This window comes from Phocoena sinus, chromosome 12 (assembly GCF_008692025.1).
Source record: "Phocoena sinus isolate mPhoSin1 chromosome 12, mPhoSin1.pri, whole genome shotgun sequence".
Lineage (NCBI taxonomy): Eukaryota > Metazoa > Chordata > Mammalia > Artiodactyla > Phocoenidae > Phocoena > Phocoena sinus.
In genome coordinates this window covers 21,346,763-21,363,496 of record NC_045774.1, presented here as the reverse complement: position 1 = coordinate 21,363,496, position 16,734 = coordinate 21,346,763, and the positions used below count along the sequence as shown (strand labels likewise).

General features: G+C 45.9%; 1 protein-coding gene across 1 annotated transcript in view; it reads right to left on the bottom strand.

The window, feature by feature from the left end:
* Nucleotides 1–7,667: 7,667 nt before the first annotated feature.
* The window catches only part of ADAT2 (adenosine deaminase tRNA specific 2), a 61,276-nt gene continuing 52,209 nt past the window's right edge, over nt 7,668–16,734 (bottom strand). Inside the window, exon 7 of the transcript XR_004352492.1 lies at nt 7,668–7,749. The gene's annotated coding sequence lies outside the window, so the exon portion shown is untranslated. The remainder of the gene's footprint in view (nt 7,750–16,734) is intronic.

Genomic DNA, 16,734 nt, shown 5'->3' with positions numbered 1-16,734 from the left:
ACTGAACTAATCAATGGCAGAGACATTTGTTTACAGGGATAGGGTGGGCAAAAGGATACTAGAAGTTCATCGTTGGCAGTGTTGAGTTTGAGATGCCTGTTAGGGCATGCAGAAGATTCTTGGATATGGAATTGGTTAAGGATACAGGAAAGTTTATTTGCATTGGAACCACAGAGGCAAGACAGCCATAGAAAACTACAATAAAAAAGAAGAAGCATAGAGATCAAGCATGATGATACCAGAGAGGCTAGATGACCATAGGGTTTTATGTTTGGGGAAGTTAATAAAATAGACCCGGAATGTGTGGCACAGTACAATCAAGTGGCCTTGGGGTTTCTAATAGCACCGGTCTAAAGGGACTCCTATAGACATGAGCTAATACTCCACTGTAGTCAAACCTGGTAAAGCCAGCATGAGGCATCTGGTAGCCTGGGGCATGGTGAGACCAAAAAGGGTCAGGGTGAGACTAAAAGCAGTCAGGGGCCGTATCTGTAGGGTTGAGGCCAGATCAGGGACATATGACTTTTGGTTTCTTGGCTCTCAAAATTGAGGTGTGAAGGAAGAAATGGGGGGCACACACACACACACACACACACACACACACACACACACACAAACAAGAGAGAGAGAGAAAGGGAGGAGAGAGAGCAAGTGTAATTATTGTCACAGACAGAACACTTGTCCCCCCCAAAATTCATATGTTGAATCCCTAACCCCTAATGTGATGGCATTAGGAGATTAGGAGGTGGGGCATTGGGAAGGTAATGAGGTTTAGATGAAGCCATGAGGGTGGAGCCACAGTGATGGGATTAGTGCCCTTATAAGAAGACTCACCAGAGCCTCCTCTCTCCTCCATGTGATGATATAGCGAGAAGGCAAAGGTGGCCATTTGCAAGCCAGGGAAGAGAGCACTTATCAAGAAATGAATCTGCCAGCACCTTGATCTCAGACTTCCCAACCTCTAGAACCCTGAGAAATAAGTGCTGTTGTTGTTTTTTTATGGCAGCCAGGGCAGACTAAGACAATTACACCTCAGGAATTGTTTGACTAGAGGGATTGTCATTCTGCCTTTTCAGTGTGTTGGGGCATCCCAGTTGCTAAAGAATGGGGACAGGAGCTCAGGGTTACCAGGAGCAACTATGGGTCTACATCCCACACTCACACTTCACCATCTGTGAGACTCATCGTGATCAGAGGTGAGCATCACGGTCCCCCCCCAAACCCTTCTTGCTACCCAGAGTAAGGCAAGAGCCTGCTTCTTGCCCTTGCTGACCGGTCAGAACCGTATGAGTTCCAAGACCTTGTTATGGAACGACTCTCCCTGAGCACTGCCCTGAGGTCGCTGGCCCTCCAGACAGGCACAAGCATCCTCTCTTTCCACAAACATCTGTTCTGTTGGGCCTCCAAGTGGGAGGGTGGGCGCTCGGTGGCTGCCTGGCTCAGAAAGTGCCCATTATGAGCAATGGATCATCTTGCATTCCATTAAGCATGTGATTACAGCCAGATGCTGTGGTGATGGGCATACAACAACTCCCCATAATAACCGTAATTACGATCCTGGTGTTTCTTTAGCTCAACATACTCTGAACTTCTTAACTCAGAAGAAATTTGAAAGAATTGCTTATTAGAGGCTGCAATCAAACGGAGAAGGAGAACTTTCGTTATAAAGGGGGAAAATTCCTCCCTGACATTTTGGCTTATGTACAGCTTTGCCCTGACAGTGGCATGGTTCTGGAGTCCAGAATGAGCACAGCTCTGGCTCCACACGCCTACTCTTATTTCTCTGCTTCCCTGTGCTTTGCTCTGCCTGGTTCCTTCTCAGCTGCTTCTCCTGGCTGGAAAGGAAAACAAGCACCTGCCTGCCCGTCAGCTCCCGTGCCCCCCACTGTGGGAGTTTGCCAAGTGGGGCACCTCCCCTGCCCACTTGGGTGAAGATCTTGGAATACCCAGGGAGAGGGGGTCATTCGCCGCTGAAATCGGCTGTGTGCTGTGATGACTAACAGCCACCTGGGCCTGCCATTCTTGTGGATCCATCTATTTGTGGAACACGGAGCTGTTTAGGGGATATTTGTGCACACGCGAAGTCTTTGCTTGTAGGAGCACATTTAAAGGAGCTGGAAACCCAGTCTGTGAAGAAATACGTTGCCTTCGTTTTCTAGGGTTGCCATAACAAAATACCGCACGCTGGGTGGCTTCGGTAAGGCATTTATTGTCTCACAGTTCTGAAGGCTAGAAGCCGGAGATCAAGGTTTCGGCAGGAGTAGTTCCTTCCAAGGGCTGTGAGGGAGGGATCTGCTCCAGGCCGCCTTCCTTGGCTTGTAGATGAATGTCTTCTCCCTGGATTATCTTCACATTGTTTTCCCTCTATGCGTGTCTTTCCCTTCACATGTTTTTTTTTTTTTTTAAGGACACCAGTCAGATTGGATTAGGGGCTCACCCTTCTTCAGTATTTTAACTCCAATCATTTTAACTAATTACATCTGCAACAATACCATCTCCAAGTAAGGTCACATTCTGAGGTACTGGAGGTCACACTGTGAGAACATCAACATATGAATTTGGGGGAGGACATGCGTTGTGAGCCTACCATGTGCCCGGCACTGTGCTGAACTCAGGGGATACGCTTGAACAAGAAGGCAGTTTCTACGCTCCCAGAGCTTGGCAGGAATACAGAGAGTAAAGGGAAAAATTACACAATAAAGTGATCAATAGATAAAGTGATCAACACTGCAATAGGGCCCTAGGAGGGGCCACGGGAAATCACAGGAGGAGCTCCAACCTAGCTTAGGAGCCTGGGGAAGGCAGCCCCTGAGGAGGTGAGGCTGAGGCTGAGGTCTGGAGGATGACAGGAGCTCACCAGGGAAAGGTGGGGCAGAGCAGAGAGATATGCCAGGTGGATGTGACTAAAAGAGCCGAGGTCCAGAGGGGAGAAGGACTGTGGCCTACAGAGAGAACTAAAAGAAATTCCGCAGGGTTGAAGTATAGCGTGTGAGGGTGTTTCCTGGGGGTTAAAGAGACGAGGAAAAGGAGGACCAAGACAATGGTGGAAAGAAAATGATGCAGGGCCTTGTAAGCCCCCTGAGGATACTTGCATATAGACCTGAGGGAACTTGGGAGCCACTGAAGAATGCCATTTAGGAAACGACACAATCAGACTTAAGATTTAGAAACACCCCACTGGCTGCTGTCTGGCGAGGAGGGGAACAGGAAAGAAGACCACTTAGAGGGACATTTCTGTGGTCCAGGAGAGAGGTAACTGTAGCTTGAACGAGGACAGTGGCAGGAGATGGACGTTTTGATGCCCACTCGTCCTTCACATCCCAGCCCAGGCTCCTGGGATCTCACGGGGCCTCCACCCTCTCCCACCTGCCACTTCACTTGTTTGTGTGAAGGCTTGATACCAATCTCTCTTCTGTCATTTTATTTTTCAAATACTCACATGGAATTTACCATGTGCCAGGCACTGAGTGCATTAGAAATTATAATTCATGTAGGTGTCAAAAAGTAACCATGAAGCAGATGCTATTATTATCCCCATTTTACACAGGGAGACAAAAAGACCTTGTCAAAGGTCACAGAGCTAATGGTGGCAGCACCAGCCCGTGACCTCTGGCTTCAGAGTCCACACTCTTAACCGTGACCCTACCCTCTATCCTACAAGCAGGCGCCACTTCATCACCAACCCCCCCCCGGCAGAACGCCAGGCGTGCGACAGGCCCTTCATAAATACTTGTCGAATGAATGTTGGCGACGATCAGATGTGTATGGTGAGTGACAGAGGTTGGGGGGCAGGTGTCAAAGGTGACTTCCAGGACTTTCAGCTTGGGTGGGAGGTGAGGCTATTCACTGAGCTGAGGATCATGAAGGCGGAAGCTGTTACAGGGGCTGTGGAGGGAAAGCGACTGGGACATCCTGATGGGACGTGGCGCTTCTTACACCCCGGGCATCTGGAGCCTTGGGGCCCCCCTCAATAGTTTCGTATCACCGCTGCCTTAGTGAGAATAACATCAATCTGAAACTTTTTCGGCCTTACCCCATAACAGCTGAATAACAGCTATTAGCTTTGGACTCTAGGCATTTTTATGAGATCTTAGTTCCAGGGCTTGAGGTTTGGCAAAAAGAGCATATTATTCACACACAAAACAACTACATTAAAATAGCATTAAGAGTCTGGTTTACACTGACAAAACATAGGAAATTCAGAATTATGGGGAAAAGCCTGTCCTGAGTTCACCCTCACCACTAGGCTGGTGTGGCTCCTTCTGCATTGAGGGTGGAGAGAAAGGTCCCCACTGGGCAGAAGGAGCCACACTGGGGAAATACGAGGCAGCCCAGGTGAGGGTGGAAGGAGGTGGAGGAAGGGCCATTACAGCAAGGACCATGGTCCCGGGGCCAGGCCCACTCCCTGGAGCCTGTATGGTGATGCAGGCATGAAGCACCGGCCCTGGAGGTCACAGCCAAATCCCAGGGCCAGGAAAACATGTCAGCACCAGCCTCTGGCTCCTCTGGGCTGGAGGCCTCCTTCAATGAGACATTCACATCTTTGCCCCATGGGGAAGAAGCCTTATATTTCCAACCCTCTACTGAACTTGGACACAGGAGAACTCACAGGCAGATACATTGCTTCCCCACCTAATTCTCATCTTTTGAAGGAAATGAGGAGAAAGAAGCTCAATAATGGGTGAACAAAAAGTGTTGGCTGTGTCTCCACACGGAAGCGTGGCTGGTTATAGCACTGGGAGACCACTCTGTTAAGTAAGTTTGAGAATTTAAATAATCTTGATCTGGGGTTGCACTGAGAGTTGGGGAGAGAAGTGAGGAAAAGAAATTCCCTCCTCTTGGCCAAAAAAGACCTTTCTCTGTTTGAGAGGAGGTGGAACCATTTGTCACTCACTTACTTGCTTGATTTATTTATTTATTTATCTCTCTCTCTCTCTACCCGTCCAGGTTTATTGAGGTATAATTGACAAACAAAATTGTAAGATATTTAAAGTGTACAACACGATGATTTTCCATATACATTCACTGTGAAAAGATTTCCCCTGTGGAGTTAATTACCACGTTCATCACCTCACATAGTTATCTTTTTTGTGTGCATAAGAACATTTTAGTTCTACTCTCTTGGCAAATTTCAATTATATGATACAGTGTTATCAATTATAGTCACCATGTTATACATTGGGTCCTCAGACCTTATTCATCTTATAACTGACAGTTTGTATAATTGGTTCTTCGGATGTGCTTTGGGAAGAAATTTCTGTAATTCTAGAATTCACCAGGGCATTTTGGGTAAGAACTTCCCCCAAACTTTTGAAAATAAAGTGTAATCCAAGATCTCGAAAATGAGTCAGGTTGGTTTTAAATATGGTGAGAGTTACCCCATCTAACCAATTTTAAAATGACAAAACACAGTCCTTGGAGAAGCTGCCATGGTCTAGCCTAAAGTGACAGGGGTGGCAGGGATAGTGAGACACCCTTCCATATACAAGAACCCCAAAGGGATTTTGTAAAATAAAAATAAAATGTGATGTTAACTCCAAGTTATTGCCCTCTTCCAATAGCTTTTGAATTTCATTAAACTGTTCATCCTCCCAATTTCTCAGCAATTAATAAATCTCTTTTCTCTGCCCTACAATTACTATTCACCAGAATAATAACCAAATGGATGGGCTCATTTAACCCTTATAGTAATCCTACGAGGTAGCTACTCTTATTATTCCCACTGATAATGTAACGATGTTATTTATCACTGTGATCTGTAATGATGTTAGGGTATTGACCAAGGTCACACATAGTGGTGGAGCTGGAATTGGAACCCCACGTTCCAATTAAGCTGGCACTTAGCCATCCATCCCTCCCCAGACCTGAGTTGCCTGTTAAAACCAGCTGGGAGACATCCAGAGCCACAGAGCTCATGACTCTTCCAGAAGTTCTCATCTTAGCTTGAGAAACCCTTTTCTCTATTAACCAAATGAAGGATAGAAAAAGCAATTGTGCTCATTTCTAAATTGTTCAAAGTGACTTTAAAAATCATGTCTTCTTGAAAGCACATTGAAGGCCCATTTCATTTACCTCTCTTCTCAAATGGGAAAACTGAGAGGGCTTTATGCTACCAGCTCAAAAGCTGAGCTGGGGATAAACTGTAGGAAGACTCAGGCTTTAGCAAATGACCTGGCATCAGGACTTCCCTGGTGGTGCAGTGGGTAAGACTCCACGCTCCTGATTTATGGGGCCCTGGTTCGATCCCTGGTCGGGGAACTAGATTCCGCATGCGTGCCACAACTAAGAGTTCACAAGCTGCAACCAAGAAGGCCGCATGCCACAACTAAAAGATCCCACGTGCCGCCACTAAGATCCGGCGCAGCCTAAATAAATATTTTTTTAAAAAAAGGAAAGAAAAAAGAAAATGACCTGACATCACTTTTCCAATACACTATAAAATGTTAATAATTCTGAGTAATCTAACTGAAAATGCATTAAAGTACAAGATAGGAGGAGGCTGAGAGAAAGTCATTTTTTGTGCCCCTCCTGACCTGTCATTTAGCAAAGCAGGAACAACTTTGGCTCTGTCATGGAGTGCGGCTATTAAGATGTCACAGCCGTGATTCCATGACACTCCATCAGAGGACACTGGTGGTACCTCCCTCTTTTCTGTTTGGAAGAAAGAGACAGGAGGAGTTGTTCAAATACTGGCTGCAGATGGGGTGTGGAGAGACAGTATAAACACGGGCTAGAACAAGTTCAGAGAGACACACAGGACATGGTAACATCAGTAGAACCAGGCCTGTCAAAGCCAGTGACAGACAGCACATGGAAGATTTCTTGTGGAGCTCTAGATAATTCTGTTCCGGCTACAATCTTTAGTTAAGAGTCCAGAAGGGCCTGTTAACTGTGACTTAACTTTAAGTTTGAATGAAAAGTACAAGTAGTTGACATGTTTCCTGGTAACACCTTTTGATAAAGGATGCATTTGTCTCTAGTTTTGTACTAAAAGTCTTTAGTTGGGACTCTCTTGAGTTAAAACTCCTCTCTGGAGGTTGAATTTTGAGGTTTTTCCACCCTCCCCATCCCACGAGCCTGCTCCTAGCACACATACACACGCACATATACACACATGTGCACAGCCCCGCCAATCCCGGGTGAGGGCTCACTCGACTGGGATGTGAGCTGCAGGCCTGCGCTCAGTATATCCCCACCAGACTAAAGCTGTGAGGCCCCAGTGGGACCAACGCAGGAGGTCTGAGCCAGTCGTACTCCCTACCTCCCAGGAAATCTCTCTTTTTAATCATGCCCATGGGTTGTTTTCTACTTGAGCTGTGAGGACTCAGTGAGAAGAAAATGGTAGAAGGAAGAAATGCTTGGGTATCAGAAACAGGGGTGTTGAGAAATGAAAATGAAGTATAGGGTTTCACTGACCCTTTCTCTTTCCCCTTTGCTGCCTTTTTGTAGTTCAAAATCCCACAGGTGTGAACACGGTAAAAATATGTATCCTTGTTTTATCACACCATTAAATAACACCTCACTCTGAGACAGGTTGAGTTATGAAACCTGAAGGTGCAGAAAGTCAGGTGGAGGATGGGGGGACACACCTGCTCTATGAAGTCTCTGGGTTCATCCCCCGACACTTGACATCCTGGTGAAGGACGAGGCCGTCACTGCATGACCAGCTAGCTTCTCCTGGAGATGACGAAACCTATGCAAACATTTCGATTCCACGGAAACCACAGGAAGGCAGGCTGGTCTCTGAGCCTGGGAGAGAGAATGGAGAGCAGGGTTGGTTCGGCCCTACAACCACCTTCCTGTGTTGTCACTTCACACACCCCGCCGAGGTTTTGTCTTTGGAAACACTGAAGAGAAAGTGTGTGCGGCTCTTGTAAAAGCTGTTTGACTAGGGTCGGTTGGCTTTGCTGCTGCCCAGAGGCAGGAGGAAGGATGAGGTGAGTGACCTCATTATTCGCTGGCTCTGCTGCAGTGCTGGATGGCTTCACAGGGTCTGTCCTGGGCTGGGAGGTCAGCAGAGACCCCCGAAATCCTGCACCCTGTGATTCATAGGAGTAAGTGCCCTTCTTCACGTCCCACTGTCAAGGACCATGGACATGTTGTCATTACTGGAAAGGTTGAGACCATTCTGATTGGCTACGGTCACATTGCGTGTTTTAAATTTTAGTCGGTAGACAAACAAGCCTTTGTTGTTTCTTTCAGGCAACAAACTACCTTTCTGAAGATGACAGCAGGCCCATTTAATAGGAGACCCACGTGGCTTCTGATATCAGTTAACAGCATTAAAACATTTTTGCAAAGGGGGAAAAAAATCACAATTTTTTACTTTCAAGTAACTGAAAATATGATTACAAAGTACCCTTGCCTGTCCCTCTCCCTGCTACCTCTACATCAAAGGATAAAGTTACTTTTCTAGAAAAGGACATCAGCAAGTGCAAATTCACACACAGGATGCCTGTGAACACGCCAGCACCCAAATGTGCTGAGGAGTGAGGACGGAGGTGGAGGGACAGGCTGATGAGAAGGGCTTCCTCAGGGCAGGAGCTGCAAATCGGCTTTAGAGGAGACAGGAGAGCACGGCCAGCTGAGCGAGCGATTTCCAAGGTGACAGGGATGGGAGGAAGCAAATGGATGCAGAAAAGTCTCTGGGATATAAGAGAATTGTACTTTTTCGTTTGTCCAAAAGCAAGTGATGGGGCTTCCCTGGTGGCGCAGTGGTTGAGAGTCCGCCTGCCGATGCAGGGGACGCGGGTTCGTGCCCCGGTCCGGGAAGATTCCACATGCCGCGGAGCGGCTGGGCCCGTGAGCCGTGGCCGCTGAGCCTGCGCGTCCAGAGCCTGTGCTCCACCACGGGAGAAGCCACAGCAGTGAGAGGCCCGCGTATCGCAAAAAAGAAAAAAACAAAAGTAAGTGATGTAAATCCAGCGGGAAATGCAGATTTATGACATTTGGGACAATCGTTCAGAAGAAATTTTATTTTCCTAGTTTAGTTTGTTGTTGTCGTTCTGACTCTCAAAACATGACTCTCACTTTGCAGCTAGTGCAGGTGTGGTCACTGAGTCCACACATATGGAGTCAGCCACCCCTCCGTGCCAGGCCCGTTTCTCAGGGCTGCCCGGGGGGCCTTGAAAAACATCGGCAATGTCCCTGCTGCCGTTGAGCTCGCTCTCTTGCCTGGGAGACGGGCAGATGGCAAGTGGATAAACAGAGATCCAGTCTCAGAGTAAGAAGAAAAATAAAACGTTCATGTGATAAGTGATGGAGAGGGAGTAGCGGTTGATACGGTAGTTGGGAAAGACCTCTCGGAGGGTGGGACATTTGGTCAGGGAACTGAATAAATGTCAAGAAGCCGCAGCCAGTCTTGCAGAGTGAAACGTGCATTCCAGGCAGAGAGAACAGAAAGTGCGACAGCCCTAAGGAAATGAGATTGGTGCTCTAAGAACAGAAAGAAGGCCAGGGCAGCTGAGAAGGAGAGGGATTGGGCAGGACAGTGACAGGAGAGGAGATGGGAGGTATGGACCAGATCAGAGGGGCCTTGGAGCTCAAGCAAGGAATTTGACTTTATTGTTATAGGTAATAGGAAAGCAAGGCAGTGATTTGATTTAGGTAGAGTAGGATTATAATTCAACATGTAAATACAGTGTATGAATTAGACCCTAGCAGGCAATCCCAGAAGCTCTCAGAGCACTGGGGACGTGGGTGAATGGATGACTAACCAGGGATCAGAGGTGTCCTTGGGGTCTATAAAGTGGACAGATCCACACAGGATTTTTTTTTGGACCTTATAAGAGACTCTAGTACCTTACACAGATACATTTTCACAAGTATACGTACTGTACCAGGAGCATCTGAATGACATATGTATACTCCATTTCCTAAGCATGTGTGTGGTCATGAATGATATCCAAATTTAAAAGACAATGAATTCTACAGACTGCATCTAGCATTTGCAGTGGCTCTTCTAAGATTCCATGTCTGGCGAGCATGCTGCAAACACAATCTGAAAAGGAGAGGAGGAAATCTCAGCTCTGGTTCCAAACGAGCCGCCATCCTCAGGAAGCCCCCAGGACCCTCGGGAAGAACCAATCTGTCTGTTATCATCACTGTGACAGATCAGAATCATGGGTATCTTGTCATCATTTCATGGCCAAGATTTTGTCTCCAGACTCTAGCTCACTCATTTCTGACAACATGTTGAAAGTGAAATACGCCTCCCCGCCCCTCTTCTTTCCTTTTAAAATTTATGAATTTTGCAGTTTTGTTAAAATTAAAAGTTGCTTGAGATTTTCAGAATGAGATATCCCTTCACCCATCAGCATGTAGATGGCAAGATTTAAGGGGGTGGAAAAATATTAAATGTAGATCATCTTGGAACATACAGAATGAGATATAACATTTTTAGAGAAAGGAAGAGGATTTTAAAATTCAGGCAGCCCACCATACACCAGTGAAGAGTGTGTCAGAATTATTCTTATTCATCAATTTTGACAGCTCCGGGGACCCAGCAGAGAAGCCACCCCGTCCTCTGCTGTCTAATGGATGCTGGTTAAAAGGTTTCTGTGCAGAAAAGTGGCATCCATCTCCGATATTGCCTGCCCTGTTCCATCAAGTCAGGGTTGATGAGAGAGGCGCAGGTCATTTGTTCTGCTGCTCCTGTCCTGATAGTTGATCTTGGGATGTCACTGGATGCGATGTGTACTATTTGGCCACCTGCCATGAGTCTTGTATTTTAAAGGACTTGAAATAGAAACACACACACAATTCAGAATGCTAAGCTAGAAGACTCTTATTTTCTGTTTTAAATATTTCAACTTACAATTAAGGAAACAGATCCAGGCTGAATGGTTTATTTTCCAAGGTAGCAACAGGACAGGAAGTCACATTTCCTTCTCCCAAATTCACCCAGAGCCACTTTTCTGTTTTATAGTCCCCCAACAGTCTAGGCTCACTGACCGCTCTCCTAGAGCTCAGCCACATGGTGTTAAAGCAGTTGTAGGGGATTTTGCCTTAACGTGGTCAGGGTAGAACACAACTTCCAAATACAATATGGCCTTTACCCTATTTTTATTCATCTTTTTTCTTCAAATCACAGTGATTCCTAATCTATCAAATTATGCTAGTCAAAACCCTCATCTACACAAAACACAGCCAGAGATCAAGAAGTAAGCAAGAAAGGCACCTTTTAGGCAAAAATAGCTCTCTTCTGGTCCACACTAAAGATGGTACATGCTGAGTCCTCTCAGGCCTTGGCTGGTGTCTCAGACTCCAGTTTAACAACCTTAACAAGCTGGTTTGAAGGGTTTTTCAGCACCCAGAAGCCTGGGAGCAGCAAAGAAGGAAATAGAAGAGATGCTCCTATGGGTCAGGGGCTGCAGGCCACACACTGATGGCACCGAGAAGGCACCCCAGACCACAAGGCAGGGAAACAACCAATATCCACCAAAAGCAGACACACTATTCAAAAGGATGGTCTCCCAAACCTCCACAGGCCCTGGAACCAGCTCTGCCAACAGCTGAGACACTAATCAATGCTTTGAGGCTATTCCTGACTTAAACATTTAAAAAGCACACACTGCTATATTTAAAATAGATAACCAACAAGGACTTAGTGTATAGCACAGGGAACTCTGCTCAATACTCAATAATAACCTAAATGGGGAAAGAATTTGAGAAAGAATGGAATTAATAAAAAAAAGGTTTTATTTTATTTATCATGACTTGAAGAAACAGAAAAGTACAAAATATGTTTTAGCAAGACTGGTAAGACTACGGAGCAACGTGGCAGCAACTGTTAAAATTGTTACACAAAACCCCTCAGGTGTGCAGGATCGCCAGCGGCTTCGCGTGGTCCAAATATTCCCGATGCTCGATTCTCTTCTCTTCAGCCTCTGCTGAAATCCAACCCCAGACAGCCAAGGAGATCATGTGCTGATCCCCGATTTTTACGCTAAGGAAACATTGATCATCTTGGAAAACAGCTTCAATTACACCTCAGTGCAAATTACAGACGACCTGGGCGGTGAGCATGTTTGAGACGATGTCCATCCCAGTCCTGGGTCTATCCACAATACTCAGCAGACCCTGAGGCGGAGGTCAATTCTTTTACATTTTCTACCTAAACTGGACACTTTCTGTACACACTGCTCTCAACCTCCTCCCCTTGAAGAGTAATTTGTTTGGTACTGGGATTTTTTGTTTTGCGGTATGCGGGCCTCTCACTGTTGTGGCCTCTCCCGTTGCGGAGCACAGGCTCCGGACGCGCAGGCTCAGCGGCCATGGCTCACGGGCCCAGCCGCTCCGCGGCATGTGGGATCTTCCCGGACCGGGGCACGAACCCACGTCCCCTGCATCGGCAGGCGGACTCTCAACCACTGCGCCACCAGGGAAGCCCGGGACTTTTTTTTTTAACGTGCTGGACCATGCTGGTTAGATGAAGACATTGTCACAGCTGTTCTGTTAAGTATGCATTTCTTGTATGCTCTTTACCCCACTCCTCCTTATAAATGAATATGTTTTTATGGTTTCTCCTCATAAAAAGCAAATTAGAAACCAAAGAATACTATTTTTAAAACAAAGAATCTTTACAAGAAAAGACTCTCTTCTGAGGACTTTAAACAGAAACACACACACACCCCACCCCAACCTACCCACCCCCCACACACCAAAGTTACAAAACAGGAGAAAAATTCTCAGTACAACTTGGGGACACTGAAGTGTTCTTTTAAAGCTATTTACAAACAGGGCTGTTGTTCAAACCCTGGAGTCCGGGTCACAAAATCTAAGTATGTAGGAGACACTTCCACGTGCAAGAGACGGAGCCGAAGTCCTGGCCTGGCCACCCTGCTGGGTGGACTCATAGGAGGGTGATGAGCACATCAGTAATTGTTCTAAGGCCAAAGACACAGCCTTTGGGAAAAACAAAAAGATGCCCAAGAGTTCTCCTCACCAGTGGCTGCCCACAAAAAAAACCAGTGGCCCAGGGTGGTAATCCCTAAGGTATCAAAATCAGTCAGAAAAAAACTATGGCACCAACTAATTTGGATTTCCACACCCGACTCTTTCCCTATCTGGTCAATTGTAAACTGGTTTTTTCCAGTTGGACCGAACAACCCAGGAAAAGAAAAATTTTAAACAAGCAAAAAAAAAAAAAAAATCATCAACAAACTAGCATTTTTTAATCAAGCAGTTGTTTTGTTCCCTACCTCCCCATGCCCAATGTGGACTTACAAATAGGCACAGCCTCACTCAGACCATTCCACCAGTCCTGCCAGCAGCTGAGAGTTTAGCTAAAATGATCATCATAGTCAACTGGAAATCTGAAACCAACTAATGCTCGGTTTGGTGCTGTTTATTGGAAATGGGTGAATTATTCCATGACCTAAGTGTTGACCCCTTTAGTGTGCCTTCCCAGACAGCTGCGTTCTTCGGAAAACTGCAAAAGAACATAGGAGAGTACAAGAACCCAGGATGGCTGAGAAAGATCTTGCTGGTACAAAAGTCAAGGGGAAAAAAAGTGTTTTTGAGCAATACTGTGTAAGTTTAGCAGTCTAAGTACTTATTCTCTCTGCAGAGAGTGTACGTGACCAACACAGCCTATTGTGAATGAGTGAAGTGAGCATTGAAAAAAAGTATAAAATGAAAGACAATTTCAAATAGTTATAATGTTATGTTTCTGAAATTAAACTTCTGGTTAACGTGGTAGAAGAAGTAGGAGTTTTATTTTACTCTCTTCTCTGAAAACTCTGTCTTCAATGAAACAAAGAAATGACCATGCCCCAAACAAAACCTACTGCCAAAAACTCTAAAGCCTGGACTGAGGTGGGGGAGTCTAAGGACCATGTCTTTAGAGCTCAGGCAAAATGCCGATTTCCTCAATGTCAGATCTGAAGACAAAGCCAGCATACTTTACAGGGCTTCGGGGAAGGTTGTGCAGGCAGGCCCTGCAAAAGGATGCCTGGCCCAGAGGCTGAGCAGAGGGAGCTGGAATGAAGCCCCTGCTCTGTTCTACAAGCAGAGCTAAATCCTTTCCCCAGATCACCTGAAGACAGCATCTGCTCCCCAAGCACTAGCCAGCAGGCATTACCCAAAGCCCTCTTGTAATTCACACATGACCCCACGTAGGCTGGTGACAGCCCTGGGTCTTCAGTTAAAGAAAGGAGACCTGGGAGCTGGACATGCTATGGATGAAGAGGAGAAAGTCCGAGCAGAACCCAGTCCGAACAGAACCCAGTCCACCCTCTAAAATGGCACAGAGTCAGCCTGTGCTTGAGGTATCTCCCTATATCTGCTAATTCATTTCTTTGGAAACACATCTCCCATTTATTTTTGACCTTCAAGAATGAGGGTGGCTCTCAGCAAAGTCCTTTAAATAAAAAATAACCCAGTTATAGTTGCTTCCCTCTCTCTAACTAAGCAAGCAAGGATGAAAGGAACATAGGGGAAAACAAGTGAAGGACACACATCACAAGAAGACTCTCTTAAGGAAACAAATTTCAGCCAGCAAGATTTCTTTTAAAAAAAGAAACAAGGAAAGAAGGGAAGAAAGAAAGAGAAAGAAAAAAAGGAAGGAAGAAAGAAAGAAAGAAAAAGAAAGGAAGGAAGGAAGGAAGGAAGAAAGAAAGGAAGGAAGGAAGGAAGGAAGAAAGAAAGAAAGAAAGAAAGGAAGGAAGGAAGGAAGAAAGAAGGAAAGAAGGAAGGAAGAAAGGAAGTTAGAAAGAAAGAGAGAGAGAGAGAGAGAGAAAGAAAGGAAGAAAGGAAGAAAACAAAAAGATTTTATGTGTTAATTTTACACGTCAATATGATTGGGCTAAGGGATGCCCGGATAGCTGGTTAAACATTATTTCTCAGTGTGTTTGTGAGAGTGTGTCTAGAAGAGATTAGCATTTGAGTCTGTAGACTGGGTAAAGAAGACTGCCCTCACCAGTGTGAGTGGGCCTCACTGAATCCATTGAAGGCCCGAAAGAACAAAAAAGCAAAAGAAAGAGGAATTTGCTTGAGCTGGGACAGCTGTCTTCTGCCTTCAGTGTTCCTGTTTCTCAGACCTTCAGACCTGGACTGAATTACACCACTGGCATTGCTGGTCCTCTAGCTTGCAGATGGCAAATAGTGGGACTCCTTGGCCTCCATAATCATGTGAGCAAATTCTATAATAAACCTCTTTTACTTACAGCTATAGCTAGCTAGCTATTTCCCTATCTATCTATCCATCTATCTACCTCCTGTTGTTTCTCTTTCTCTGGAGAAGCCTAACACAGGGGGAAAAAAAAGAGACAAAAATTCAAAAACTAATTGGCAAACAACAGAAAACAATCAAAAGGAAACTAGTAAATATGTACATTTGAAATTTTGATCAACCCTGTTAATTGGGTATCTAAAGATGTTCATCAATATTCACTCGCACCAAAAATAGATGAGAGTTTTCCCACATCCATGCTAACTTTGGATATTTTCAATTTTTTAAACTCATGGTAGTCTATTGGATGGAAAAATGGCTTCTCTTAATTTTAATTATCTTTTTCCCAGTGGTTAGTGGAAGTCAAGCATGTTTACATTTGTTTACTGCTCATGTGTATTTGGCCACATCTAGAGGTATCCTCCTGGGAAGAATCCTGAAAAGAAATATGAATGACATTCTCAATTGGGAGAAAGCAGACTCAGTACTTTTGAGGTCAGACTCTGCTGGCATTCTAGCAGTGCAGAGTAAGCTTAGTCACTAGGGACAGACTTCTGAGAAAATCTAGAGGGTCAAATTATATTATGAGGTTTTCTAAATTTGGGGTCAGTCAAAGGCACAGAAAAGAGAAGAAACAGAATCAGAGAAGTCAGGGAAATCTTATCCAGGGTCAGACAAAGCAGTGACCTAAACAGTGTGGCTGAGATAAAAGAGTAATACTGAAAAGGCCTTCATCTACCAAAGCAGCCTTGCTAACACCCACAACTTTGAAAGTAATGATTTGGGGACCAGGCTTTGAATCTTTGAAGGTCCGTGGTGAAGCAACAAATAAGCACAAGATTTCTTAGTACCTACTATGCAGCAGACATTGTCCTAGGCATTGAATAAATCAGAAGGCACTGGAGGGGGGCCCTTCAAGATGGCGGAGGAGTAAGACATGGAGATCACCTTTCTCCCCACAAATACATCAGAAATACATCTACACTTGGAACAACTCCTACAGAACACCTACTGAACGCTGGCAGAAGACCTCAGACCTCCCAAAAGGCGAGAACCTCGCCATGTACATGAGTAGGGCAAAAGAAAAAAGAATAAACAGAGACAAAAGAATAGGGACAGGACCTGCACCTCTGGAAGGTGAGCTGTAAAGGAGGAAAGTTTCCACACACTAGGAAACCCCTTCGCAGGCGGAGACGGCGGGCGTGGGGGGTTGGGCGGGGGGGAGCTTCGGAGCCACGGAGGAGAGCGCAGCAACAGGGGTGTGGAGGGCAAAGCGGAGAGATTCCCGCACAGAGGATCAGTGCCAACCAGCACTCACCAGCCCGAGAGGCTTGTCTGCTCACCCGCTGGGGCGGGTGAGGGCTGGGAGCTGAGGCTCTGGCTTCGGAGGTCAGATCCCAGGGAGAGGACTGGGGTTGGCTGTGTGAACACAGCCTGAAGGGGGCTAGTGCACCACAGCCAGTGGGAGGGAGGCCGGGAAAAAGTCTGGAACTGCCTAAGAGGCAAGAGACCATTGTTTCGGGGTGCGTGAGGAGAGGGGATTCCTTCCCCGTGTGCCCACA